We start from the raw sequence: 26,895 nt of genomic DNA on the forward strand, positions 1-26,895 counted from the left end.
CAAAGGACAGGAATTTATTTATTTTATTTTATTACATAAAAAGTATACACTGCTTGATTGTAAAAAAAAAAAAAAACAACCCTTAAAGTGGTTTTCAAAAAGATAAAGGAATAAAATCAGGGGGGGGATTTAAAATATATTAAAACATACAAGAAGTTAATATACTAAAAAGTTTAAATTTTCTAAGCGTTTGGATAGGCTTTACGAAACAAGGGTTTTAGCAGGCACTGGAAATAATTCAGAGAAGGTGTCTGCTTGATATCAATAGGCAAGTAGTTCCAAAGTACAGTGGAACCTCGGTTTATGAACACATCGGTTTACGTATTTTCGGTTTATGAACGCCGTGGACCCATCTGGAACGGATTAATTCACTTTCCATTACTTTCAATGGGAAAGTTCGCTTCAGTTTATGAACGCTTCAGTTCATGAACAGACTTCCAGAACCAATTACACCCATGCTTCGGGTTAAGTACGCTTCAGGTTGAGTACTCCTTGGACCCGTCTGGAACGGATTAACCCACTTTCCATTACTTTCAATGGGAAAGTTCGCTTCAGTTTATGAACAGACTTCTGGAACCAATTGTATTCATAAACCGAGGTACCACTGTATAGGTGAGGCCTTATTAAATGACAAAGTTCTTACAAATGTGGAATGGATATTATAAGACACTTGTAATAGCGCCAGTTCCACTGATCAAGGAAATGATGGGAGACGTAGTCAATGAACTTCTGAAGCACAACAGGTTCCCTGATCCTACAATGTAACAATGGTCTAAGGCCAATAGGCTTGGTTCCTGCAAACTAGTTCATAACAACCATTCCATAACCTTCTCATTTTGGCCTGCACACTGTCGTCCATTACCAAAATTCCATACCCCAAAGATTTCTTATTTCCCCTCCTTGGTGCCTTCAGCAATTCATGATCTATTTTTAAATCCCATCTGAAAAATTATCTGTTGTTATTTATTATTTAACTCTGACTGCATTAGTTAACTTTGTAAAAGCCTCTGGGATACATTTAGTTCACATATCACTTCTTCAGAATGAAACTTGAATTACTTATGAAGAGTTATGTTGAATTATTCACATGGGCTGTGCCTCGGGATCTTGGATGGAATTCTCTGTTTTTCAGAGACAAGTGGACTCCATGTTTTTGTCAGGAAGCTGAAGGACTCCACTCTCAGTGACCTTTCTCACAAGTGTTTGTTTCCTATTTTCCATTGGGGAATACAAGACATGGGTCTACAAAACCACTCAGTTTAAAGCTAGTTAAACTTCTGAACACACACACACCCCACAACACTACCCATTTTGAACATTACTGTCTTCAAAATCAAGGACGCAAGACAAATAATGGTAGGGATATCTCTATTCTGAGGTAAATCTTACAGAAAATACTTGGAACATAGAACGCCAAAATCAAGAAAACATGATAGTCTTTTTATCAGCAAATCTGGAGGTTCAATTTATATTTTATACTGCTCTTTGCCTTACAAGGGAAATCCATGTTCTTGTCAGGGCTAGAGACAGATCAAAGTAGGGCTGAGAGAAAATGGCCTCCTCAAATTCTCTGCCTTATTTGAAAGTGCTAAGAGAGGGGGATGGGTTCAGAATATTCTCAGGGAGAACAGAAGTAGAATTCTCCAACAGTCTGAAAAAGAAAATTTATCATGGCCATTGCTTCTTTATGCAATATTAAAGTAATATTAAACAATAATAAACCTGGGATGCAAAGGAGTATGTGATATTTTCTACCCTATTTATGAGTGAACTTGTGAAGGGGCATTTCACTTTATATTCAACATAGGGTTGGAGGAGAAATTCTCAAATAATTTCTTAGAAATCAATGTCTTCCCTTGAGAAAACAGAGACGGGTTATTTTCTAAGAAAGACAGAATGTCTAGCAAATGTGTAAGGGAGATAGAAGGCAGTCCTCTTGCCCCTGCCCCATCACAATTTTTTGTCTGACCCTGATTTTATGTAATAAGTTTCATTTATTTATTTAGTATAATTCATATACCACTTAACAGAAAAATCTGAATGTGCTTCACATGATAATACATAGTAGTCATTCAAATAGGCTAAAAACAGACTCCAGAAACTATAGACATCATAAAATTGTCAAAACAATTTTTTGAAGTGTTCTCCTACTGACAGTTCTCTTTCTCAAGCTCTGGGAGGAAGACCTTTCATTGCCTACAGACAGCCACCCAATCTTAAACAACAACTCACCCACAATAATACAACCATCAGAGTTAACATGGGCACTGGTACCAGAGCCTGCAATAAACCCAGATACCAACGTTGCTGCCACATACACCCGGACAACACCATTACTGGCCCCAACAACATCCAACATACCATCGCAGGACTATTTAATTGCTCATCTTCTAACATTGTGTATGCCATTAAATGCCAACAGTGACCTTCAGCTCTCTATATTGGACAAACAGGCCAAACCCTACGCCAAAGGATAAATGGACATAAATATGACATCAGGAATCAAGACAGAGAAACCAGTAGGTTTCAATCTCCCAGGACATTCTATACAAGATTTCAAAGTAGCTGTCTTATTACAGAAAAATTTCAGAAACAGACTGGAAAGAGAAGTTGCTGAATTGCAACTCATTACCAAGCTTAAAACCATGGAGAGACCTGGTCTGAATAAGGACATTGGATTCTTATCTCATTATACATGATAAAGCTTTCTTTAGCCATCTCACCCCTTGCTTTTTCCTGCAAGATCAATTGCAGTCGTTAACAGTCGTCAACAGGTTTACCACTCCTATCAGCCAATCACCCATTCCCACCACCCTTCTGAGTAATACCCCTCCCCACCCTCTAACTATACATAAGGGTCTGGTGACTTCTGTTTCAGTGTATCTGAAGAAGTGTGCATGCACACGAAAGCTCATACCTATGACAAACTTAGTTGGTCTCTAAGGTGCTACTGGAAGGATTTTTTTATTTTTTGTTTCGACTACGTCAGACCAACACGGCCACCTACCTGTAACTAATAAAATTGTCAAAATATAGATAAAATCAACAGTTTTAAAAACAGATGAACACAATAAAATTACATGTCTGGAAAGGCTTGCTTTTAATAGCTGTCAAAAATAGTACCTAATATCAACAAGCAGGGAGTTCCAGAGAATAAGTGATACCACTGAAAGATTGAGTTCTTAGTAAGAACAGAATGGACATTATGTGACACTTCTAAGAGTGCCAGTTCCATCCATAGATAAAATTAGTCAAGTGGGCATATATGGGGTGAGGTGATCCCAAACAGACTAATTTATTGAGCAACTGGGGGATCATACCACATTAGGGAAAAATTCTATACTAAACCACTTCTTTTTTAATGGAAGGAAGCCCCAACTTTTGGTTTTAATCCAGTTCATGAGAAAGCAAAAATAAAACACATAGAACAAAAATATATTTTCAGAAAACACTGCAGAAGCAACCAGAACAGCGCATGCAAGCTGAACAGTGATATGCAAATGCATTTGATTTGCATAATCCATTCTAAAAGCAGATTTAGCGTTTTCTATTTTTAAAATAATGCGGGGTGGTTTAGCACTGATTTCTAGGCTTTCCTTGCTTTATACGTCTCAGGTTCCTATGCATTGCCAATGAGAGAGAAATCCTCCTGAACACACATACCGGGAGAGCCATTTCAGGGTTTCAATGCCTCTGTCAGTGGCGGTTTGTATGTGGCTGGGGAGGGGCAGCGAGAAGAGTTCAGGGCTGGGCCAACATATCTTACTGCCTGGAAGAGAGCAGCAAATGGCACCCCACCCCTGCAAGGCGTGGAGTTTAGTACCAGCAAAGTTAGGTTGCCACCTGAAGCAGGAAATTCCACAAGCACCTCCGCGCCTGGCAGTAAAAAATAGCAGCACTATTCCTGCCCCTTTCATAGCACCCCAAACCAGCTGCAATTTGGCTAACATCTACCCAGATAGTGATTTCACTAGTGGGACAGGAGAATTTACAGCAAGGATCAAAAGCTTGTTCTTGAATATGTTTCCAGTTTCAGAAATAGCATAGAATCATAGAGTTGGAAGAGACCACAAGGGCCATCCAGTCCAACCCCCTGCCAAGCAGGAAACACCATCAAAGCATTCCTGACAGATGGCTGTCAAGCCTCTGCTTAAAGACCTCCAAAGAAGGAGACTCCACCACACTCCTTGGCAGCAAATCCCACTGTCGAACAGCTATTTTAAAAATCTCATTGCAACCTAAAACATACCAAAAAAATATGCAGGCTGAAATATAAGGGTCATTGCCACCTCTTCCACTTATCCAAAATTTTGATTGTGACACATAGTCTTGGTAGAAATATATTTTGTTCCCTAGAAGCCTCAAATAAAACTTCAAAACCCAAGACACAAGAAGATATCGAACATATCATTTGGATGTGCTCTGTGATAATGAATGGAATTACGGGCTTCCACTCACCATATACTGTTCATCCAGAAAGGGTTTATGTAAACTTATGCAAGCTTGGAAACAGAATCATGCACACGTTGTTGTCAAAGCACATCAAGCCGTAAATAAAGTATGAATACGTTCCTTAAAGATACCAGCATTTTATGTTCTCATTTGCACTTTTGGCTGCTTATAATGATCTGCAAACATGACTCTGCCCTTGAGCAGTTAAGAGGATTCTTCCCACTAAGCACAAATATTGATATTCCATGAACCCACTAATAAATAAAGCTACATCATAGAGAAGCTGATTACAGGGCTGCAATTTGTTAATCACGGCTGGAAAAGTTGAGAGGTAGAGACACAGCATGCAGAGTCCCAGCTTCGATTCCTAGCAATTTCCATTTAAAAGCATTGGATAGCAGGTGATGCTTCTAATCCTAGACTAGATGGACGAATGGGGAATGAAATAATGTAGCACGTAAAAATCACATGATATACAGGTCCCTTTACATCACTGCTGCTGGCACACATTTTCACATAGCACTAAGCAGAAAGAAGACTCGACACACTATAGTGGAGGAAATAACAGACTGGAGGATATGCAAATAAGCCAAATCAATAAGTGCAGGCAGGGAGATGCAAATCCATGCCATGAGGGAAATATTCTCATTTTGTGTAGTATTTTGTTTCAGTTTCTCTGTTGTTGCTTCAGTTTTTTGTACACCGCTTAGAGATTTTATTTTTTTTTTACTGAATAATAATAATAATTTATTATTTATACCCTGCCCATCTGGCTGGGTTTCCCCAGCCACTCTGGGCAGCTCCCAACTGAATGATAAATTCACAATATACCACAATACATACTGTATTAAGTGGTACAGAAATTAATCAATGTGGCCACCACCTCATTGGCGCTATACAGCCAAGGACTGGGAAAAGATTCTCCCTCCTTGCTAAGTAAGCCATGCGTATGTGACCCAAGGTGCACATTCCAGGCCCTAAGTGTAACCTCAGGTACCTGTAAGCCTCAGGTTGTGAGGCTCAAGAGCGTTCCCTAACCCAATAATGACTCAGGATGGCAGTGACATAAAGTTTTCCCTCCCCTGTCCGCACAGAATTCCAAACAGACAAATATCAATACCCTACACAGTGTGAAGTAGGTGAAAAGGGGAGTCAGTCAGAGGCTACCTAAAAATTCCTACTCAGCTCTATAAAAGCTGACTAGCTGTACAGTTTTGCGTGGACAGGCAGAGTCCCCCCAAAACCCTGGCGACCCGCTGAGCGGAATACAGACGCATAACAATGTGCTATGGGATTCAAATTGGCCACAAGTTTATTAAGATTCAGATGTAGGGAGACCTTGGCACAGGCATTGGCCGTTATCCTTCCCAGTCCCCAGCCGAGGTTCTGGGAGGCTTCGGGGTTATCTACATGTATGGGGGTTGGGGCTGGCTCTGGAGAACATATGTTCAAGCAGAGAGAGCCTGCCCCCTGTTCGCCACTGCTGGAAGGGGAAAGTGATGACGCCTACTGGCATGGTCAAGGCTTCCCCCAATACCCCGCTCTTGCACTTTTTCTGAAGACATAGCACCATAAAGCATTGTTTGATTTTCCCTGAAGATGCTACAAAACGTTTAGCTGAAACCTAATTTATATGTTGATGTAAGGAGTAACTGTTAATAAACGCTTTCATATATACCTTGTTATGCAGGGCCTGAGAAGGAAGTGCAATGCTAGATTACATTTTATCCTTAAAGAAATAAGTGAAAACCTTAGCAATTCATTCACTTGTTATTATGTAACTTCTTCATAATACGTCGGCATGTAAATCTTTAATGAGATTTACAGAGAAGTTCAGTTACTAAAGCAACCACCAAGTGCATCTAATCTGGTTCTTCGGAATGCGAAAGTAGTAATGTTCAGCTGCTAGGTGATAGTATTATGAATAGTGGTAAATTTTGGTAGTAAATTGATGTATTTTTAAAGACAGAGGCTGTCCTTTAGAAAAAGGGGGGTGTATTTAATCCCCTCCATAGTGACATGGAGTTACATGATTTTGAAGAAGGCACTGAGATTAAACTAGGAGCAAAAGCAAAAATAAGTTCCAGTAAATGCTACAGTATAAGTTAGCTATGATCAAGCAAATAGTGTGGGTGGTTTGACGAAAGTTTCAGCAAAATTAGAAAGACCTGAAGTGTCTTGGTACTCAACAGTTCAGGGAAACACTGTGAAGATACCACTTCAGAGGTCATGCAGCAGTCATCATAAGTGGGTAAAAAAGGAAGAGGTGGAATCTCAGTATAATTAACTGCTCTGCAGTTCTTTTCATTGCAACCAGTTACCAAACTATCAACACTCCTAAAAAGAAGCACAGTTATCTTTAGGTCTAAGCATGTCGGAGATCTAACGGGGGACCATCAGTGATGTGTTTCTGCCAGAAATGAAAAGCATTCTCGTTCACTCAAGTATTTCTGCACCATTGATCGCCCGGTCACTTATTCTCTATAATTTCTATTATGTGTTTTTGTATTTCGTCTGTTCTGTTGCAGCTTCAGGATATTGTTAAATTATGCCCTCCATCACTTTGTCATGCTAAGTGAAAAGCAATATATAAATCCTTGAAATAAATAAGCAAGCAGTCAGGAAAAAGTCTCGACAATGAAAAGCAGCCATCTCAATCTCATATCCAGGGCTGGAAGGGCAGGGAGGAGAAAAAAGCATGAGTCCAAATCAACGAAGGCGATTATGAGTTTAAAAAACAAACCAATCCAAATTCAGGCTCCAGTCCTATTGGGTTTAGGGTCACCAGATGCAGAAGATGACAGCATGTACAATAGTTTTGTAGAAGAGGGCATTTCAGCAGGTACCACATGTCATGGATGAGCCAGTGGTTTCCCGTTCCCCGGAGGGGGGCAAAGGGCAGGGAGATGATGAGGGGAGAGCGGTCGGAGTAAGTCTAGAGGCTAGGGAACCAGAAAGTTCACAGGAGCAGCAAGGGTTAAGCTCGAGCTCATAATGGGGTGGGGGAGTTTGCCCCAGCTATCAAGAAAGACATGCAGAAAAGAGGAGGGCTGAAAGGTGAGGCTGAAAACTCTGTCTTTTTTGGGTTGCTGGAAGGGCAACTGCAGGCCTCAGCAGAGATCTGAACTGAGTGACTCTGATGGATGATCATTACGTGCTAATTGCCTGTTGTGAATACCGCAAATAAAGTCCATAAAAACCGTCAGGAGACTCTCGTGGTGATTGCTGTGAAGAGAGGAAGCCCATCAGCCCTGACACCACACCTGCTCCATCTTCCTCTTCTACAAAACTATTAAAGATTCAGAAACCCAGTCCTCTTCTTCATCTGGCAACATTTATTATGCTGCAATGTGATGCACACTTGCTGGGAGTCTGTCCCACTGCACTCAATAGCATTTTCTTCAGAATAGACTTGTATAGGATTACACAACACATTGTTGTTGTTTCTAAATTAGGATATAAACTCTGCTGGGCACTGCCTTGAAGTCCAAACTGAACGAAGAGAAGCATAGAAATACTTTAAATAAATGAATAAATGAAACTGTGTTAGGTTTATTATTATTATTATTATTATTCGCTTTTTCCAATCAGTACAAACACCAAACTAAAAGGACAAGTACAACAACAAAAAACCATAATAACAATAATAAAGTTGTGTTTTCAGTTGATTAATTGTATGAGTTTTACTCAATTCATGAATAGATTAAACTTGCATATGGGTAGGGCTTCCGGTTGACCACGCCATCTTGCTCAGACGGGGGTCCGCACAGTGGAGCGGACCTCGGCGCTTCAGAGGTGGAGGGAATCGTTCCAGCGAAGCGAAACCTCCTTAAAAGCCCCAAATCGAGCTTTTTGGGGACAGATTTTGCCTGGCGGCGCCAAAAGCGGGCTATCTCCTCCCCGGATCGGCTTTGTTTAAGCCCCCGAGAGCGAGGAGGTGAACCGCGGCGGACAGGCTGACATTGCTGCTCTGAGAGTGCGAAGCTGCGAGTCTGGGAAGTGGAGGTGGCCAATTCTTCAAAGAACATTCAGCAAATGAATAGACTGTGAGTAATTTGGATTCTTTGGAATGTAAATTAAGGCAACAATTTGGACCTGGGAGAGAGGGGAAAAGAGGAAGCCACCCCCCCCCTACGGTAACATAAGAGACAGTAAACAGAAACCCGAAGCCGTAAACAGAAGATTTCAACTTAAAAGGATTCCTCAAAGGCATCAAAGAGAATCTCCCCTAAATGCAGGGTAAAAGGGGAGAGAGACTGTGGCTGTGATTGCCCTGCAGAAAGAAGTTAAGACTAAGAAAGACCTTTCTGTTCCTCGGGAGCCGGCAGCCCAGACAATCCAGTGAGTTGATCAGGATTTATAGTTAAATTCTACTTCTATCTTTATCTCTGGACTTTTTGGAAATTCTTTTTTGGTTTATATACTTTTGAAATGTGAGTTCGAACTTTATTTTTAAGAATGCAGCCAGCTTGTTAAAATGGAGTCGAGAAAATAGACTGCGATTATATTCCACCCCATGTGACAAGTTTTGACCTTGACAGGACTGAACTATGTCAACAAAAAGGTACCCGCCTGAGTTTCAGCGGACTGTTTTGACCTTAATGTGGGAAGCAAGAATAGAATTATGTCAAGAGGAGACACAACGGCAAGTGTTACAGCAACAATTCCAGATGATTATGGCAGAATATGATTTCTTAGAAGATGAAGCTTTTGAAACTGAAGAAGACGAATGTGAGAATGACAATGATGAGGACTGTGATGACTTAACACAAAATGAAGCCCATCACGAAAAAAATGATGATTTTACTCTACAAAAAGTTGGATGGAGTGCCTCCCCTTCGAGGGGGGCACGATTGGACTTACTGGAACTCCAGAATGACCACAGGGAAGAAGGAAAAATTAAGCAGAGAAGAGAAGAAGCTCAGGGGTCTGATATGGAGGCCTGGATGGCAAAAGACTGTAAACAGGGGGTGGGGTGAAGGGAAAGTGAAGTTGTGATTGTAAGGATGGGTTAATAGGACTATAACTGGACTGCTGACTATGGAACTTGCTGGATTGGTGGGGTGGAGCCGGTACTCGGGGGGGTGTAAGGTTAGTTTGGGAATAATTATAGGTTTAAAAAGTGAATTGATTCTGGAAAAAGGTGAAAATATGGAGGCCTATAGAGGGGTAAAAATTAGGCACGGGAAGAAAAAATGGGAGTTTGATTTCTCAGTGATTGGACAATAGGCGAAAATGATAATAGTTAGTTTAAAAGTGGTACAAGATATAAAGGTGTATGTTATAAAATATGAATTATGAAACTGTTGAAGATGATAAATAAGGGAGGAAAACCGGGGAAGGGGGGAGGGTGGGGAAGCCCACAAAATATGGTTTAACAATTATGAATTTAACAATTATGATGAATTTTTTTTTGTCTTTTTTCCTTTTTGTCTTTTTTTTTCTTCTTTTTTTTCTCTTTTTCTCTTTTTGTATTTTCTTTTTTTTTGGTATGACAATAGATGGTTGGATGGATGAACTCCTGCGTACTGCCCTGGTTCACTGGAGCTCCCTGGTGGCAGGGGGGGGCTTCGGGGGCAGGGGAGGGGGAGGAGGACAGAAACCCAATCATAAAATGGACCACTTCTGACTGTTCACCTGCGTGGGATACTTCTGTGGCAGGGGAGGACCCATGGAGGGGGGTGGGAAGAAGGTGGAAAAGGTGTATATGTATGTACCATCTTTTGTAATTTGTAAAATCAATAAAAATTATGTTTAAAAAAAAAAATAAACTTGCATATGGGTAAAATAATTGTTCAGAAGGAGAGAAAAAAAAACACCTACTCTTTGTTTGAAGAGGTTCCTCACATATTAGTGCAATCTTAGAAAAGGCAATCCCTCATGTGAGATGGGAAAGAAGGCCTCTTTTAATATGCTGCCCACTGCCTACATTTTTAAAGTACTTCTGCTAATAACAGTGTTTTTAAAAAATGTGCTGCCTGATTAATTGGGAGCATCTAGCTTGCCAGATGTTATCTCTTGCTCAATTAATCATCTAGCAGGTTAGAGGACACTACCATCCATAGATTCACAGCTACATGGAAAACCATACTCTAGTACTCATTGGGTCATTGGTCCATCTAACTCAGGATTGTGAAAATTGACTGGCAGCACTGAATCAGGCATTTGCATAGCTGCCAAGTTTTCCCTTTTCTCGCGAGGAAGCCTATTCAGCATAAGGGAAAATCCCTTTAAAAAAGGGATAACTTGGCAGCTATGGGCATTTGGTCCATTTTGCCCACTGATTACTGTATGTTCTGACCAGCAGAGATCTTTCCTAGCTTGATGATAACTGGAGTTCTTAAACTGGAGACGCTAAGAATGGAATTTGAGACCTTATACATCGAAGCATGGCTACTTGCCGTGGGCCCTGCTAAATGTTCCACATGGAAGCACCATTCCAGAAATATCAGAATTAAAACAGTACAACCTAGTTGGTGAAATATATCAGACTTCAAACAAGCTAAACGTGCAAGAAATAGTAAGCAGATATAGCCCTTGTAACATCTCTCAAGAAAATAATTTCACTTAATTTAACATCTTTGGAAATGTCAGGCTCCTAGGATTGACAAGGCAGTTCATACCATGGCACCTTGTCATTCAGTTATGTATCCCAAAGGCAGTAAGCACCTTTAGAGTTGAGTTAAAGGACAAGGACGCATTGTACTGAATCACTTTCTGAGTTCCACATATCTTTGATCCTTAAGGGATCCTTAAGGCATCCAAGACTTTACAGTTTATTGAGCACATTGGTTATTTTAGCCCTGGCAGCATATACTAAAACTATCACATCCCTAGACCACAGACACTGAATATGGAATGGTAGCTAATCTTCTTTAGCATTACAATTGGGTTTGGTAAGTAGAACTATCTGGGCCCCTCTGACAGGGAATTTTTTTCTTCTTCCCTCAAACAGATTGGTATATGGTTGGGGTTTTTTTCTGCCTTTCCCTCAGTGAAATTATGGCCTTCCTTTGTTAGGCAAATGAAAGTTGTTTGCATGAGGGTGGAAACAGCATTGGGCATGATAAACATAGTATGGAGGGTTCCCATAAGGGGCCTGAAGGGAATATTGACCACAGCACCCCCAAGTTCGGCTTGAGGTATCTGCCTGATTGGAATCTGCACCCTGGTCACCCAGTGAGTCCTTGCTTGCTTGGCTTGCACCACAGCAAGGTTCAACACTGGCTGACTCCCATTGAACGGGTTTGGGGTGCTCCAAACCCAGCAGACCCATTCCATCAACATGGGGTCTCCACCCCCATCGTTCTGCCCGGACACTGAGGTCCAGCACCGAGGGCCTTCTGGCGGTTCCCTCGTTGCGAGAAGCCACGTTGCAGGGAACCAGGCAGAGGGCCTTCTCAGTAGTGGCACCCACCCTGTGGAATGCCCTCCCATCAGATGTCAAAGAGAAAAACAGCTACCAGATTTTTAGAAGACACCTGAAGGTAGCCCTGTTTAGGGAGGCTTTTAATGTTTAATAGATTATTGTATTTTATTTTTCTGTTGGAAGCCGCCCAGAGTGGCTGGGGAAACCCAGCCAGATGGGCGGGGTAGAAATAATAAATTATTATTATTATTATTTGGCCTGATTTTGTCCCATGACCATTGTATGGTCTGCTTATTTTGCTGCTCTATTGGGTTATATAATGCACCTGTCTGGGCAAACAAAGAGATATGTCTCCCTGAAATACATTCTCAGTAGTACCCTTATGACACCTACCTTGATTTATTAGCAGCAGATTTAGAATAGACTTCTCCTACGCTTCCAGGAAAATTGTTTCATTGTCTACTCTTAACTATTTTGTGCCTTATCGTTTACGGTATATATGCTGTTGCAACATAAATCCTATCCTCTCTTGTTTGCCTACTTTTTATATAACACTTTCAGTTATTTAAAGCCAATTATTATTTTTCTCCTCCCTTTTTAGCAAATTATTTCAGATACCCCTTGTTAACAGTGTTGCTGTGACTTAATATCCATGTTCTTGAAGTGTGGCGCGTAAAACTGGGCATAGTGTTCTGTGCTAGAGCATCACACTTTGCCTAGAGTAAGAGAGAAACTCTTGCTTGTTCTCCAATGCTCATCCCATTCATCTATCAGATACAATCAAGTGTCACGAGATATATAAAGACTGTTCACACTTCCACCCTTGTACAGATGAATACATGAATAGGGCTGCATTAGAGGCAGCCAAACCACATCTACTTTACTTATTAGATAAAGAAGAATATGTGTGATGGCACACTGAGACTAACTTTTGATGAGATTTTTGTTACAAAAAGGCACTAGCTTTTGTCAGTGACAAGCTGCTGCTTCGGATGCTGAGTTGCAACTGGGTAGAGCGAGGTAGAAAAGTCATAATTATTTCTCTCACTATTCTTCCCAGGGGGTGCAGGATGGAACTCCTGGTTTCTCCTTTCATCTTCACAACAAGTGTATGAAATGGGTTGGAGTGAGAAATTATTCCAAGATTACCCAGTGAGTTTTATAACTGAGTAGAGATTTGAACCTAGCTCTTCTCAGTTCTAGTCCAGCATTTTACCTACTGCACCATTCTGGCCCTTCCAATTACCCTCTTCTTCTCCATAACGTGTAGTAATTAAGCATATCTAATAACATATCTAATGTCACAGTTCTCTGTATTTCACAGCCTATGCTCACATCATATGCATTTGTATATTCTTGGTATGATGACTTAGCATCATGCATTTCATTACTATTATGCTATGATGGAGGAGACGAAGAAGAACTACTAATTCCACTAGAATATCTAATTCCACTAGAAAATGAGCACAAGTGGTAATTCACAATGCCCCATTCTAAAATATTTTTGAGGCAGCACCAAAAATAACAGCAGACCATCCATGATACTGCTCCTCTGAAGCGGGCTACAGCTTTGTGCTAAACCCACACCAAAGATGAATAAATTACCCTGTATGGAAATAATAGAAAATTCAAATGAAAACAAAAAAAAAAATTAATTATGCTATTTTGTCTCTCACTTAATTACCTAAGAGACCTGACTTAAATTATTAATGTAGTGTTCTAAACTGGAGCCAGTGCTCAGCGAGCCCAAGAAGTTTCAAGAAAACAACACTTTCATCACTGGTGTTTAGGATGTGTTGACTTTGTTGAATTACTGCAGTAAAGTGTGAATGATTTATGGAAGAAGAAGAAAAAACATCATTGCGTGCTTTAAAACAAAAGTGTGATGCTGTAATTGGGTGTTAAAGAAACAACACATTACTTAAGATTGCAAAGGCAATTTGTCCTGTAATATGAAGTGTGGTATAATAAAGGGGAGGCTTTATTAATATTACGGATGAATGACTTAGAATAGCTTCTGGAGCTAATAAGTAGCTGGTGGTGTTAATTTATGCTGCAAGTCTATGCATTCTTACATGGGAGTAAGCCCCATAAAACTCAGTTGGGCTTACTTCTGAACAGACATTAGGGTGTGGCCATCATCTGCATGGCCACTCACCCTACACTCATATTCTGCATGGGGCTACCGGTATATATGCACCAAGAGACTGTTGACCAACATATTTATAAAGCTGCATGTGGCTGCTGAAATACTCTACACTGCCAAAAAAAATGCACAGTGCCCTCTGTCCTTAGGCCTTATGCACTGTTCCAAACTTCCAAGTTAGAATGTTCATAAACATTTCATGAGAACTCAGTAACTAAACCAATGACTGTCACTAGGAAGGCCTCAGTTCAGTCAACTGAAACCGTAGCTCTCACAGCCAAATGCCACAAACATAGGAGAGTCTTCACTCTGGGGTTATCTCAGTTTTGTTGCTGTTGTTGAGGTGATTTGGCAGTAAATGGGCAAAAACAGTATATTCCTGCAAATTTACATCTTCTGTGCTTTATATGTAATATATTGCAGTTCCTTTATGACCAAAAGTAAAGAGATTCTCGAAAGGTGGGACCAAGCTAACAAATAAAAAGTACTTTGTATGTTTGCATTCACCTCTTTGACAGGTTTTCTTACAATAATCTCAGGGAACAGAACTGTGAAAGACTTCTTCCTGAGACCCTGGAGAATTTCTGCCAGTCAGAGAGACATCACTAGAACAGAGGATGCATTTGGCTGATTCTGGAAAAGGCAGCATTTCATATCCTTATGCTTTATTTATCTAGAGTCTAGACCATGGGTTGTCAACCTGGTCCCTTTCAGGATTTTAGGTGGGCGGTAGGGGGTTCTACGGCACCAGCTGAATCCTCCTTCCATTGAGCACCGGTGGGCAGTAAGGAAATTTTACCATCAAGAAATATGCATTAGTGGGTTGTAGGTATAAAAAGGTTGACTACTCCTGATCCAGACAGATCCTTGCATCATAAAAGGACTTCTTTTAAACTTTGGAGAGGCAAGGTTCATTATAAACTGTTCGGACACACATTACCTCTTCCAGCATTTTCTATCATGAGTACTACAATCTAATGAGATTTCATATCTCATTAATTTCTTGACAACCACAGCAAGTATAAGTGCACTAAGAGAGTATACAAACATAAAATACAAACAATGAGGGCACTTAAGAGTCCATTGTAGACCCGGGAGCCGTGAGACCATGGGCACTGAGGTTGATGGTGCACAAAATAGTAATGATAGGACAAGATACTTGGGTTAAATTAACCACAACTTTATTGATTACAGATATTAGGAGGTCTTGGCTCCAGGCCTTGGATTTGTGTCTCAAATTAACCAACCTGGTCTGCTGGTTGATTGTTACATTAGGGTCAATCTCAGATTATGGTTCGCCCTATGATGTGCATCAAATCAGGGTGGCAAATTAGGACACCATTAGGAGGGTGGGGGGTCTGTGGCCTGTCTATTCCCATCTGGATGTTTGGACAGAACCCCCCTTCTGGACCCCTTTACCAGAATACCTCACTCTTTGGATTGTGTAAGGGGAGGGGGAGGACTCTCATCCACCCTCTCTGCCTAGTTTAGTTTAGTTTTAGTTTTATCTGCCAGAAAGTTGAGACAGTTGCAATGAGGGAAACAAAATACCCAAACAGGCCCAAACTGTTCCAGTGCATTCTTCATCTGTGGAGGATTGCATCACAGGGAAAGAGCTCCTTTCGTATCTTAATTCTATTGTGCACTTTTAGATTTCATTGTCAGAAGCCTTCATTACAAAAACCATTCACAGGAAGTGAAAAAAACTGTCTAATGCCAATTTTCTATCATATGAGAAACATTACTTTCTGAAAACAGAAATCAAGGTACTAAGCATAATACAAGGTTCAGTATAAATGCTCTAGTCTCTGTGGAATATGTGGCAGCAGACCCAGAACTGCTGAAATATTTAAGAAAAAAACATTAGCTTATTAAACTGCAACTATTTTCTTTAGAGTGCATATATAATCTCAGCAGGTATCAGTGGAAGAGGTCACAGGTGTTGATCGCTTCCGAAAGCTACTGATGTCACTGAGTTCCGAAGCTATGCAATGCCTTATATGTCAATATCACTTGTACCATGTAACGAAATAACCCTAAGATGATATATTTGGTTACAACCTGGATGTATAAGGGTTAATACATCTCCTACCTTGAGTGACAGCACGTGCTTGTGGGGGCGGGGTTATGGACATTCTATGAGGAAAAAAGAGCAGTTATGACAGTTGGAGGGAGTGAAAACAAAAAAAGAGCAGGAGAGTGGGAGGTTGAGTGTGGTGCTGGGCTAATTCTAATGTACTAGTTTTACAGCTTTAAGTAATAATATGAACTAAGAGTTTAAGCAAATGGAAAGATAAAGAGTTGTAAGTTCTCCAGTAAATAAAAATTACATTTATGTTGTGTCAAAAACAATAAAAGGACGGTCTTCATTGATCCAGCGATATATATCTAAACTCAAAAAGGTGGTGACTGAAGAGTGGAGACAATACTATACCTGAGGGACAGGTGGATAGTTTTGTATCTCAAGGTCACGCACAGAGGAGGCAAGGGAAGGAAAAGGGTGCCACAAAGTAGCCAAAGTGTGGAGAGAAACAGCGGCTGAGGGGAACCTGAGTTGAGAGGGAAACCCTTACTGTGGACACAAGATTATTCCTTCAAATCAGCCTAGAGTTTCTGAAGATATATGGCCACGTCAACTATGAAGCTGGAATTGAACTCTATGTACTAACAAACCCATAGATAAACAGGGAGTTTATTTGGGAGAAAGAGGGAATAGAGGTTTGTTTGATTCTCAACTGAATTCCTTCAGCAAACTGTTAGTAATAGAGAGTAGAGGTTCGTCACATACCACACCGCAGGGATTTTCACATTTTTTAAAAAACAAAACAAAACACGTTTGATTGTTAGCTTTCCCTCCTGCCTCAAAACATCTGTCATGCTCCACAGATTGCCCTTGGGGTCTAAGGCCTCAACAAGCCAAGGCCAAGCACAGAGTATCAGTCTAGGTTCAAAACATGAGCAAAGTCAAGAAAAAGTCCAAAGTGAATATACCAGGGAGTTCAGCAAGATGGGGAAACAGGGAACCAGAGACCTGTGTTGATTCCAGCCATGGGAAGGCTCAAAGGGAACCTTATATATTTGGGACCTCCTAAGTCGTAACCTAATTCCAAAAGTCTGCTAATAAGAAAGTCTTCACCTGCCAGTGAAAGGACAACAAGGAGGATGTTAGTCCCCTTTCTACATCTTTTTTTTTCTGGAAAAAAAATCCAAATGACAATCTGCAATAAAGTGCATATTTAAATTTTAAAACTCCCCCCTAAAAATATACATACAGTGGTACTTCTGTATAAGTCCACCCCCTCCAGTGTCCATTTCAGCAGATGTCCACGGTAAACCCGGAAGTACCGGAACGAGTTACTTCCAGGTTTGCTGCTTGCGCATGCGCAGAAGAGCAAACCGTTCCGCGGGCTTGCGCAGAGTGGCGCTTTGTCAAGCGTCTGGGGCTCCAGAACAGATCCGGGACTCAAAACAAGATACCACTGTATCTCAAAAGACACATGTAAGGCACATTTCGATACATTTATTGTGACGAATATAGGACTCCTTTGAGGTATTTATGACTCAATGAGGAGCCACTAATTACCGCCCGACACACTTTCTCTAGCGCCTCTGCTCCGTAGACCCGGGCTGGCAGTAAAACATACAGCAGAGCCTTCTTCTTCTTCTCACACACAGCGGAAACTTGTATAGCCATTGGATAAAAAGCCTCTTGAGAACACACAGAGTCCAAGGTGTTCTAATAACTACTGAAGTTTATTTTAGAGAGAAAACAACAAACAACCTGGTGAGCTCGCAGACATCTTGCGACCGTCTCCCAGGCAAAAACGAAACCAACTGATACACAAAGAAACACTTCCAGTACATTCTGTAACATGATATCTTCCTCAGTGGTCAGGTGGACAGTACACAGTTAACTCTTTGGTTACTTGTTACTCCTCACATTTATTGTGTCAAGAGCGATGCTGGAATATTCAGAGTGTGCAAATGCTGGTGGATCCACACATTAGCATGGGAGGTGCAGATCAGTCAGGACTCAGCTACATTTGTAAAGATAAAGTGCTTTCTATGTGTTATAACAGGGACGCGGGTAGTGCTGTGGTCTAAACCACTGAGCCTTGAGCTTGCCAATCAAAAGGTCGGCGGTTCGAATCCTCGTGACGGGGTGAGTTCCCGTTGCTCGGTCCCATCTCCTGCCAACCTAGCAGTTCGAAAGCAGCCCAAAAGTGCAAGTAGATTAATAGGCACTACTCTGCTGGGAAGGTAAACGGTGTTTCCATATGCTGCTCTGGTGTCGGTGTTCCGTTGCACCAGAAGCAGCTTAGTCATGCTGGCCACATGACCCAGAAAACTGTCCGCGGAGTGGACAAACACCGGCTCCCTCGGCCTGTAAAGCGAGATGAGCGCCGCAAGCCCAGAGTTGTTCCTGAGTGGACTTAACTATCAGGGGCCCCATTACCTTTACCTTTATGCGTTATAACACTGCAACACCAGAAGGTGCTGAGGAGTCCTGTCTTTCACCAACGGGATTTCCCTGTATGAAGTTTACATGTTTAACTGAATCGCGTATTTAATGTGTCTCGATCCAGCCTCAGTTTGCATTGGAATTCAGTTCACAAAGATTGATTTCCTGAAGCACCCCTGTGTCAAAGCAAGCACAGTAGCAGGCTGCTGATGGTTGTCCTGTATGGTGACTGTCATTTACAGTTACTGCTTGATTTACTGTCTATTGAAGTTACTAACCTCTTCTCACATTTTCAGTAACTGCTACAGCTGATGAAGATGGGAGGCATTGAAATACTCTGGAATGTTCCATCTGGCTACCTGCAAAAATGCCTAAGGATTGCTAGAAAGCGGGGCACTTAACTATGACTGGCAATCCTACCAGTCCCAGGATGTCAGAAAAATTAAAGTGAAACTACAGGTAAATATGATCCCATCCCTCTGAATCTTAAGCACCACTGAGAAACTTAGTGTAGAAAGCAGCATCAGTTAACGTACTAAAGAATCAGTGAGCAAGATTAATGTTTCTGACACATGACAAATTAGCAAATCCTTGGACGACATATGGAGAAACAGAAATGAATGTCCAATCAGCAATGGCGTAGGCCCAATTCCTTCCTCTTCTGTTTGTTCACGGAACATTGGTACAGGTCTGTCGACAACTTGTGTTAACACAGGAAGACAAATAAGGAAATAGAAGAGGGCAAGTCGGACTGCAACAAACTGTTGCAGTGTGTGATGATCCCGTTTAGTATCATAGCCATACCATCTTTCAGGATGCGCCTTCCATCCTCCTCTCCCAGTTTTCTGTTTCTTGTGGTCACTGAGCATGCTAAGTCCTCATTGGACTTCTATTTTTGCGTGGGGGGGGGGAGATGGGAAAAAATTGTTTTCCCCGAAAAACATATTTTGGGTTTCCTTTAAGTGCGCTAAATCAACCCCTTTTGTTTCACACAGGCCTGGTTTGGGCTACAATCCTGCTACAGTAACCCACTGAGTTTGAAATTAGTATGATTTATATTTCCATAGCTTGTTGATACACTATTAGACAGCCATCACAGTAATATAAAGCATCCAGATGTATTTTTAAAGTTACAACCAAGGAAAATCACCTTGTGAAACTGCAACGCCACTTTCCTGTTTTAAACCAACTAGCTTGTTCAGCCATGTAAACAGCTGCTGTTAAAAAACTTCCAAAACACCACCAGCTGCGTGCATTTCTCCTCCACCCACGCTACAGCTGTCTACAGCTAGAGCAAACACCAGTGCTACTTCACACATCTGCAGAATCAATGGTCACAAAGAACCCAATGCAAATTGCATCCAAACTAATCTAAAAAGCACGTCAAATTGGAATTTTTGAGCAAATATTCTTATCTAACCATCTGCAAGTTAAGTCAAGCTACATTGCTATTACATTGCTAATAACCTATGAACAGTGCCGGATTTACATACTGTATAAGCAAAACGAGCTATAGCTTAGGGCCCCACTCTCTTGGGGGCCCCAAAAAATTTAAAGGAATTTCCCCCCCAAAAAATAAGATAAAAAAACAAATAAAATAAAACTTACATACAGCAACAGTGTTTTGTGTTGTGTAGGCTCCTGTGATGTAAGTAATGGGCCCCGCCTGCTATATAAAGGACCCCATTACCTTCAGAAGCTTAGGGCCTCATCAAACCTAAATCCAGCCCTGCCTATCAACAAGAAGTATATCTGGGATGGGGAACCTTTGGCTCCCCAGATGTTGCAGGCCTACAGATCCCATCATCCTTTACCATTAACCATGCTGGCTGGGGCTGATGGGAGATCGTCTCCTCCTGTAAGGAAGGGGGCGTGTTGCGGTGGAATCCGGGCAACCAGGGCTGTGTTGGGGCGGGGACAGTAGGAGCAGCCACAACACTCATTGGTGGGCCACCGGGAGGGAACGTAATTGGCTGTGGGCTTGTCAATCAGACGATCCGGATGGCCCACTATTTAAGTGCAGCGCGTGTCGGGAGGGTCCTTCTTCTCCAGCTCTGCGCATCGAAACACCCACCCTCCTCTCCTTAATTTTAGGTCTTCGCTTGACCTTGCTGTGCTGTTGTGTGTCATCTGCCGTTGTTGCAGGGGCACGGCAGGAATTTTCTCCACTTGGCTGATTGGCTGTGCCATTTGGGTTTTGCCTGCCGCATAGCAAATCATCACAATAGGCTCTGGTTCATGCTGATAGGGGTGGAATGAGACCTTATCACCCTATCAAAACAGGTATCCATTTGACCAATGGTTGGTATTCCCCAGTGGGTGCCCTATCCAGTGTCTGAGCACATGTGGGGAATCAGGGTCTGGCTGGCCCTGCCAGATGAGTTCCCCGTCCCAGGTGTGACTCATGGGTGCCTTGAGTCAGTGCTACCTAGGTAGCTTTGGGAACCAGAGCCTATGCAACCACTCACTTGATTTGTAAACAATGAAGTTGTGGCCTAATTTCTGCCAAAAACCAAACCAAAAATATGAGTCATGTCTGAATTTATTCCTAGGCCTAGGTTCTAGGGTCTCCACACGCAACTGGAGCCCAACATCTGGAAGGCAATAGGTTCTGCCATCATTATATTGCTGTTTTGATTTATATCACTCTCCCTCAAGTCTGGATGGTAACACAGCATTTTTAGAGAATCCTAGCCTAACAGAAAAGCAGTTATAACTAGTTCTTCATACATCAGGTAAAGATTCACCCTAAAATAGACAATACTAGTGAATCATTTGTCAAAAAATAGAATACTTCCCATTTTGTCCTGCTTGTGAGGTAGGTAAGGCTGAGAGACTGTCACTGGTCCAAGGTCAGCCAGTGAACTTCATCACTGAGCAGAGATCCCTGTTCTCTCAGTTCCTAGGCCAAATCATCCTATTTATTATGGTGGATGAGATGGTGAGGCAGTTTCTCCCATCAGTGTTATCTTATAAGTTCACGGGAAAGCGCAAGATTCAAATTTGGGGCTTTCTGCTTCACAGCTATAGTCACTCTGCTCCTCCACCACCTATTTTTTTCCATCAAAAGCAAAACATCACAATGACATTTCCCACTTTTTAAAATGGCACACTGTACTTAGATGGGAGTTTGGCAGATATGTACAAAAAATAAAAGAGGGGATTAAAAGATCAAATGCACATAGATGGAATGCGCCATGACAATGTAGGTGAAGAAGTTTGGCTAATGAATTATGTTGCTAAATATTGCTTTGTTGTTGTTTAGTCGTTTAGTTGTGTCTGACTCTTCGTGACCCCAAATATTGCTAGCCCAGGGCATTTTGTCCCATGCTAGCCCAGGTGCATTGTACCCAAGGCAGGTCAAGTTTTTTGGCACTTGAGACTAAAAACCCCACAATCACCTCTCCCCACCCAGTTGCAAAAATAGAATAAGAGGTGAAATAGCTAATGATTTGCTGCCCTTTCATGATATCCAAACCTGCTCCGTAATGTAGCTGCCTCACTCTGACTAGTGGTACATGAATTCTCTCTCTACAAGGAAACAAGGGTTGCTGGCAACACAATATAAAACTTGGAGAATAGTGGCCAGCATTTTTTTTAAAGTACAACAAACACATACACACACATCAGTTAGCCATTTCGTTTTCCTGAGTCATGCTACCAACCAACTTAACATTCCTTTCAAACATAGGAGCCAACTTCTAAGGGCCAAGGTCCCCCCCCCCTAAAATATTTGAGCTGCCCTACCCCTTCCCCTCTCCCAGTTAATGGGCACTGCCATTCAAATGGTGTGTTGTGTACCACATCTTGTCATCAATTTCTGTGGGGTGGGGCTTACCTGCCTCCCCCCGCCCCAATATTTCATTCACGTTGGCACCCCTGCTTTCACATGACATTATGCCATGGCTTTAAAAAGCTCTGAGGACACTACAGAAGTGGTTTCCTTTTTTAAAAATCCCAGCCCCAGCCTACTCGTCACAAAATTATACACAGGAATTGCATTGCTCTGCACTGACCTTTTATTTATTCTTAATCATTCCCATTTCATTGTAGCCTAAAGATACTCCAGGCACTGCATTTCTGAGAGTTATTGCATTTTGTCGGGTGGCTAGAGACAGTTTGCCTTTAGAAGTTGGGATTTAAATCTGCCGACAGGCCCCTAATGAATCTTGGGTGCCTAACAATCCTGAAGACATGAGCTGCCTGTCATGTATTTTCCTGCAACCTCCCCGTAATATTTACTTGCTTTAAACATGCTGAAATGCATTGAAATGGAAAAGAACAGGAAACTCCTCAGATTCCGAAATACAGTACAGCAGCCTTTCCCAAGCTGCTGCCCTGCAGATGTTTCAAGCTGCAACTTCCAACAGTCATAGCCAAAATATTAATTCGTATCTGTAGAATAAGCTTCTTTCCAACTCCCCACAAACATTTATCCTCCATCCAGACAAGCAAGGGGCATTATCACAGCTCAATGACACATTCCAGCCACCCAGAAGTTCTTAAGGAGTGTGCAAAACAGGGGTGGTGAGAGCCATGGCCTAGGCAGAAATTTTGGAAGGAGCCATTGACTAGACAGAATCCTGGCAATCAGATAGAAAGAAGGCTGCATTTGGTCCCTGTAGCTACTAGTTCGGAAAGCTTTGAATATAAGGGGGATGTCATGGTTTAGTAAGTCTTGAGAAGGTTAATGTTGAGGTTTGAACCAGACAGCAATAATTTTCAATGAATGTGTGGAACCACCAGGAGGAATTCTACATGAAAGCCTGATAGAAAAGCTGACTTCTGGTTGGCTACATTTGCACGGGCCCTCTTCCTGTATTGGCAATTCATTAACAGTCTCCGGAAGGTTTTTGCATGCATAATTTGGACTCCCTTCACACAGCACCATGGACTTTCTAGGATTTTGCCTGCAGCATATGACTACGAAGACCACGATGCCCTGTGAAATAAATGAATCTGCTGTTTATGCAGAAACGGTTTGCCCAAAGTCCCAAGAGGTGCAACACAGATTGCATAAAGTCTACCTGAAATTCAGTGTTGCATTGGAAAAACCACACATTTCACCTCAAATCTAATCCACATTTGGCATCAGTCACGTTTACAAGTCCAGTTCCAAGTGTTGAAATCAGAGAATACATCACCTTGGCGTCATCAGAAATGGGTAGCCTTTCTATTCGCCACCAAGATGCTGTTCTATTTTCAACCCCAACCCACACCCTTATGGTTCTGCTCTTTGCATAGCATAACATACTGGGTTAGAGATAATGATAGAGAAGAAGCCCAGTTGCATGCAATGAGATTTACTGTGTCTGTAAATTTCCAGCGCTGTCTAAAAGTAAATAGGAGCTAGCCAGATGGCAACAATGAATCTGATGCAAGCAAAAAAAACCCATCCATTAATTGGTTATGATGAATATATGTACAGTATGTATGTTCGCAAATGAAGCTTATATTCTACAAACACAATTCTGTGTTTACACTGTAAGCTGCTCTGGAAATCCTTGGACTAATTAAAGTGCATCATTACTATTAATTTATTTTTAAATAAATAAATGTTCCTGGCTGTAATAAATGTATAACAGGCTGCTACAATGATCCCCCCCCAAAAAAAAAGATTATGTAAGTGTGCAAAGGGGAAACATAACTCCCAGAGCCCACTGGGTTATTCTATTCCCTTTGCTGTATTGTTTGCACTGTTTTACAGGGCCATCCTTTGCTATGAACTTAATGCCACGTCTTGAGGTTTTATCATGGTGCTTCTTTAATTATTAGATGAAACAAAATGTTGCCCTTTCACGATTTTTCCAGTAAATGTTGCATTTGTGGCAAGTCTCTTAGCTCACCCTGTCCAGATGTGAGCAAATGAAACAACGTGCCTCTATCTGCTTCATGATCTCACTTCTTCTGAAACTTGGCTTGACCAGGAATGCTTCTTCCTTTTAATACTGAATATATCCACCACTGGAGGGCAGTATAAAGCCAGTTCTGAGCCTATGAAGAGCGGTTGGTGCTGTTAAAAACACAAGGATCATCTGGCATCTACATTATTACTCGGTATTGACTTCTCAGACAAATTTTAAATGTGACACTGAACCTCATTGAAATGTTTAATTTAAAACATGGCAGTGGAATTACTCTGAGAGCCAGTGTGGTGTAGTGGTTAAGAGCGGTGGACTCGTAATCTGGTGAACTGGGTTCGTGTCTCCGCTCCTCCACATGCAGCTGCTGGGTGACCTTGGGCCAGTCACACTTCTCTGAAATCTCTCAGCATCACTCACCTCACAGAGTGTTTCTTTTGGGGGAGGAAGGGAAAGGAGATTGTTAGCCGCTTTGAGACTCCTTCGGGTAGTGATAAAGCGGGATATCAAATCCAAAACTCCTACTCCTACTCCTCCTCCTCCTCCTCTTCTAGCAGTTGCATTGCTTGGCTATGGTTAGTTTGTGAAAATGAGTGAATTTATTTATTTGTTTTTAATGGCTAATCAATGCCAGGGGAAAATAAAGATACAATAGAACTGGATTAAAAACAATTTTGGTGCACAACCAAAGTTAAATTGAAATACTATAGATTAGCAGAGTAAGGTTGCCTCATATGAATATGGATGTAGAATAGAGAAAATATGTGCTTAACCTATGCATGCAATTAACGTTATAGAAATTAATAAGTGAATATGTTAGAAGAGATGGTATCCAATTTAGACTGCAAATCCTCTGCACACATTTTCTATGAGAGTAAATGCCACCAAACTCAGTAGAACAGATTTCCAAGTCAACAAGCATTGTTGCCACCAAAGGTTCATCTGAATAAAAAAGGTGACTGCATTTCTTCTGCAGAAAGGTTTTAGAGGAATTCTAGAGAAGCAATATTATTAAAGCTTTTCATAATTCAATAATATAAAGAAAGCTAATCTAAACAAAAACAGAAAAAAAGAGAGAAGCATAGGGAGAGTCCTCTCTCAAAGGCATCCCCAAACTGCAGCCCTCCAGATGTTTTGGCCTACAACTCCCATGATCCTTAGCTAACAGGACCAGTGGTCAGGGAAGATGGGAATTGTAGTCCAAAACATCTGGTGGGCCGAAGTTTGGGGATGGCTGCTAACCTTTGTCTGAAAGAAAGTGGCTGACCTTCCCAGCAATCACCTGGGAGCTTTCCTCCCCTGTCCCCCCCCCCCGGTATCTCACCCTGGGAGGTCTCCCCTTCCCTAGAAGCATTACAGTGGTACCTCTGGTTACAAACTTAACCTGAAACCATTCTTAACCTGAGGTACCACTTTAGCTTAATGGGGAGTCCCGCTGCTGCTGCGCCGCCACCACACGATTTCTGTTCTCATCCTGAGGTAAAGTTCTTAAACCAAGTTACTACTTCCAGGTTAGCGGAGTCTGTAACCTGAAGTGTTTGTAACCCGAGGTACCACTGTATTAGTTTTGACAAACGTAGTAACAAAGTTAATGGGGGATTATGCTCAGCCTTAGGTAATTGCAGCATGCAAACTCAGCATGGATTGGGAAAACTTTCTTCAGCTGAAACGTCTGAGGAACTTCAAGAGAAGGCGAACAGGTTTGGATTCAAATTGCCACTCAGTCAGCCAATTTGTAAGATTAATCTGCATTAAATATTCTCTAATAATATGTTAAATAATCTATATCAAATCAAGAAATACTTTAAATAGATACAGATTGTTTTTGTGTGTGTCATTTAAATGGAAACTAAGCAAGAGAATTTCCCAGGGGATTGTGACCTTGGTGAGGATGGTTCGGCTAGCCTTTCAAAAGTGCATTTTAGATTTGTTGCCTGTAATCTCCCAGTGGCGGTTTGCAACAGTTCAAACACTGTACAAATATATATCAGCAAGCCAGTTTACAAAATCTGTTTATGTGATAGCAAACGTGTCTAATCCCCTCCTGGTTTACCTAACATTGTAAGGTTAACAGCAGCAGAGATGAGCAAATGATCTGTGATAAGCTGTTCCCATGAGGACAGCTTTAGGTGTTTAGAGCAATCAAATGCGGGCTGACGTTATCACGCGAAAAAGCGAAAATGAAGGAAACCACATACAGAAGGCCTTTTCTACTATTTGCTACCTAGACCAATCGAAACTCTGCCACGATTTTTAGACCTTAACACTCAGGGCTTTCACTGCTCTTCCCCCAGCGCAAATAACGAGTTTGTTTCCCCCCTCTAGAAAAACAAATCTGCCAACTCTGTGTGTAGGTCTACACACGGCCATGTAAATGTCAAGGCTTCTATCACATATCTTGGCATATCCAAAACTCATCCCACACTCTGAGACCATGTGGTGATGGGTGGGTTATAAATTCCTTGAATAAACAGCTTAAAAAATAAGATTAGTTTTGCCAGTGTTTCCCATCCGTCTGCCTTCCACTGCTGTCACATGACTCATCGAGGTCTCATGCTGGCCTGGTTTGCTTTCAGACTATGACCACATCCTTGAGCTTCCACGT

At 41.6% G+C, this 26,895-nt stretch overlaps 1 protein-coding gene across 3 annotated transcripts in view; it reads right to left on the reverse strand.

The window, feature by feature from the left end:
• Nucleotides 1-26,895, reverse strand: part of CSMD3 (CUB and Sushi multiple domains 3) — a 567,595-nt gene that overhangs the window by 461,047 nt on the left and 79,653 nt on the right. For 2 of the 3 annotated variants that reach the window (XM_088675845.1, XM_088675844.1), the window contains exon 1: nt 17,240-17,903. The exons of the other annotated variant lie outside the window; for it this stretch is intronic. The gene's annotated coding sequence lies outside the window, so the exon portion shown is untranslated. Of the gene's footprint in view, nt 1-17,239; nt 17,904-26,895 lie in introns of those variants that run through there. 3 annotated transcript variants of the gene reach the window in all.

This window comes from Zootoca vivipara, chromosome 8 (genome assembly GCF_965207765.1).
Source record: "Zootoca vivipara chromosome 8, rZooViv2.hap1.1, whole genome shotgun sequence".
NCBI classification, from domain to species: domain Eukaryota; kingdom Metazoa; phylum Chordata; class Lepidosauria; order Squamata; family Lacertidae; genus Zootoca; species Zootoca vivipara.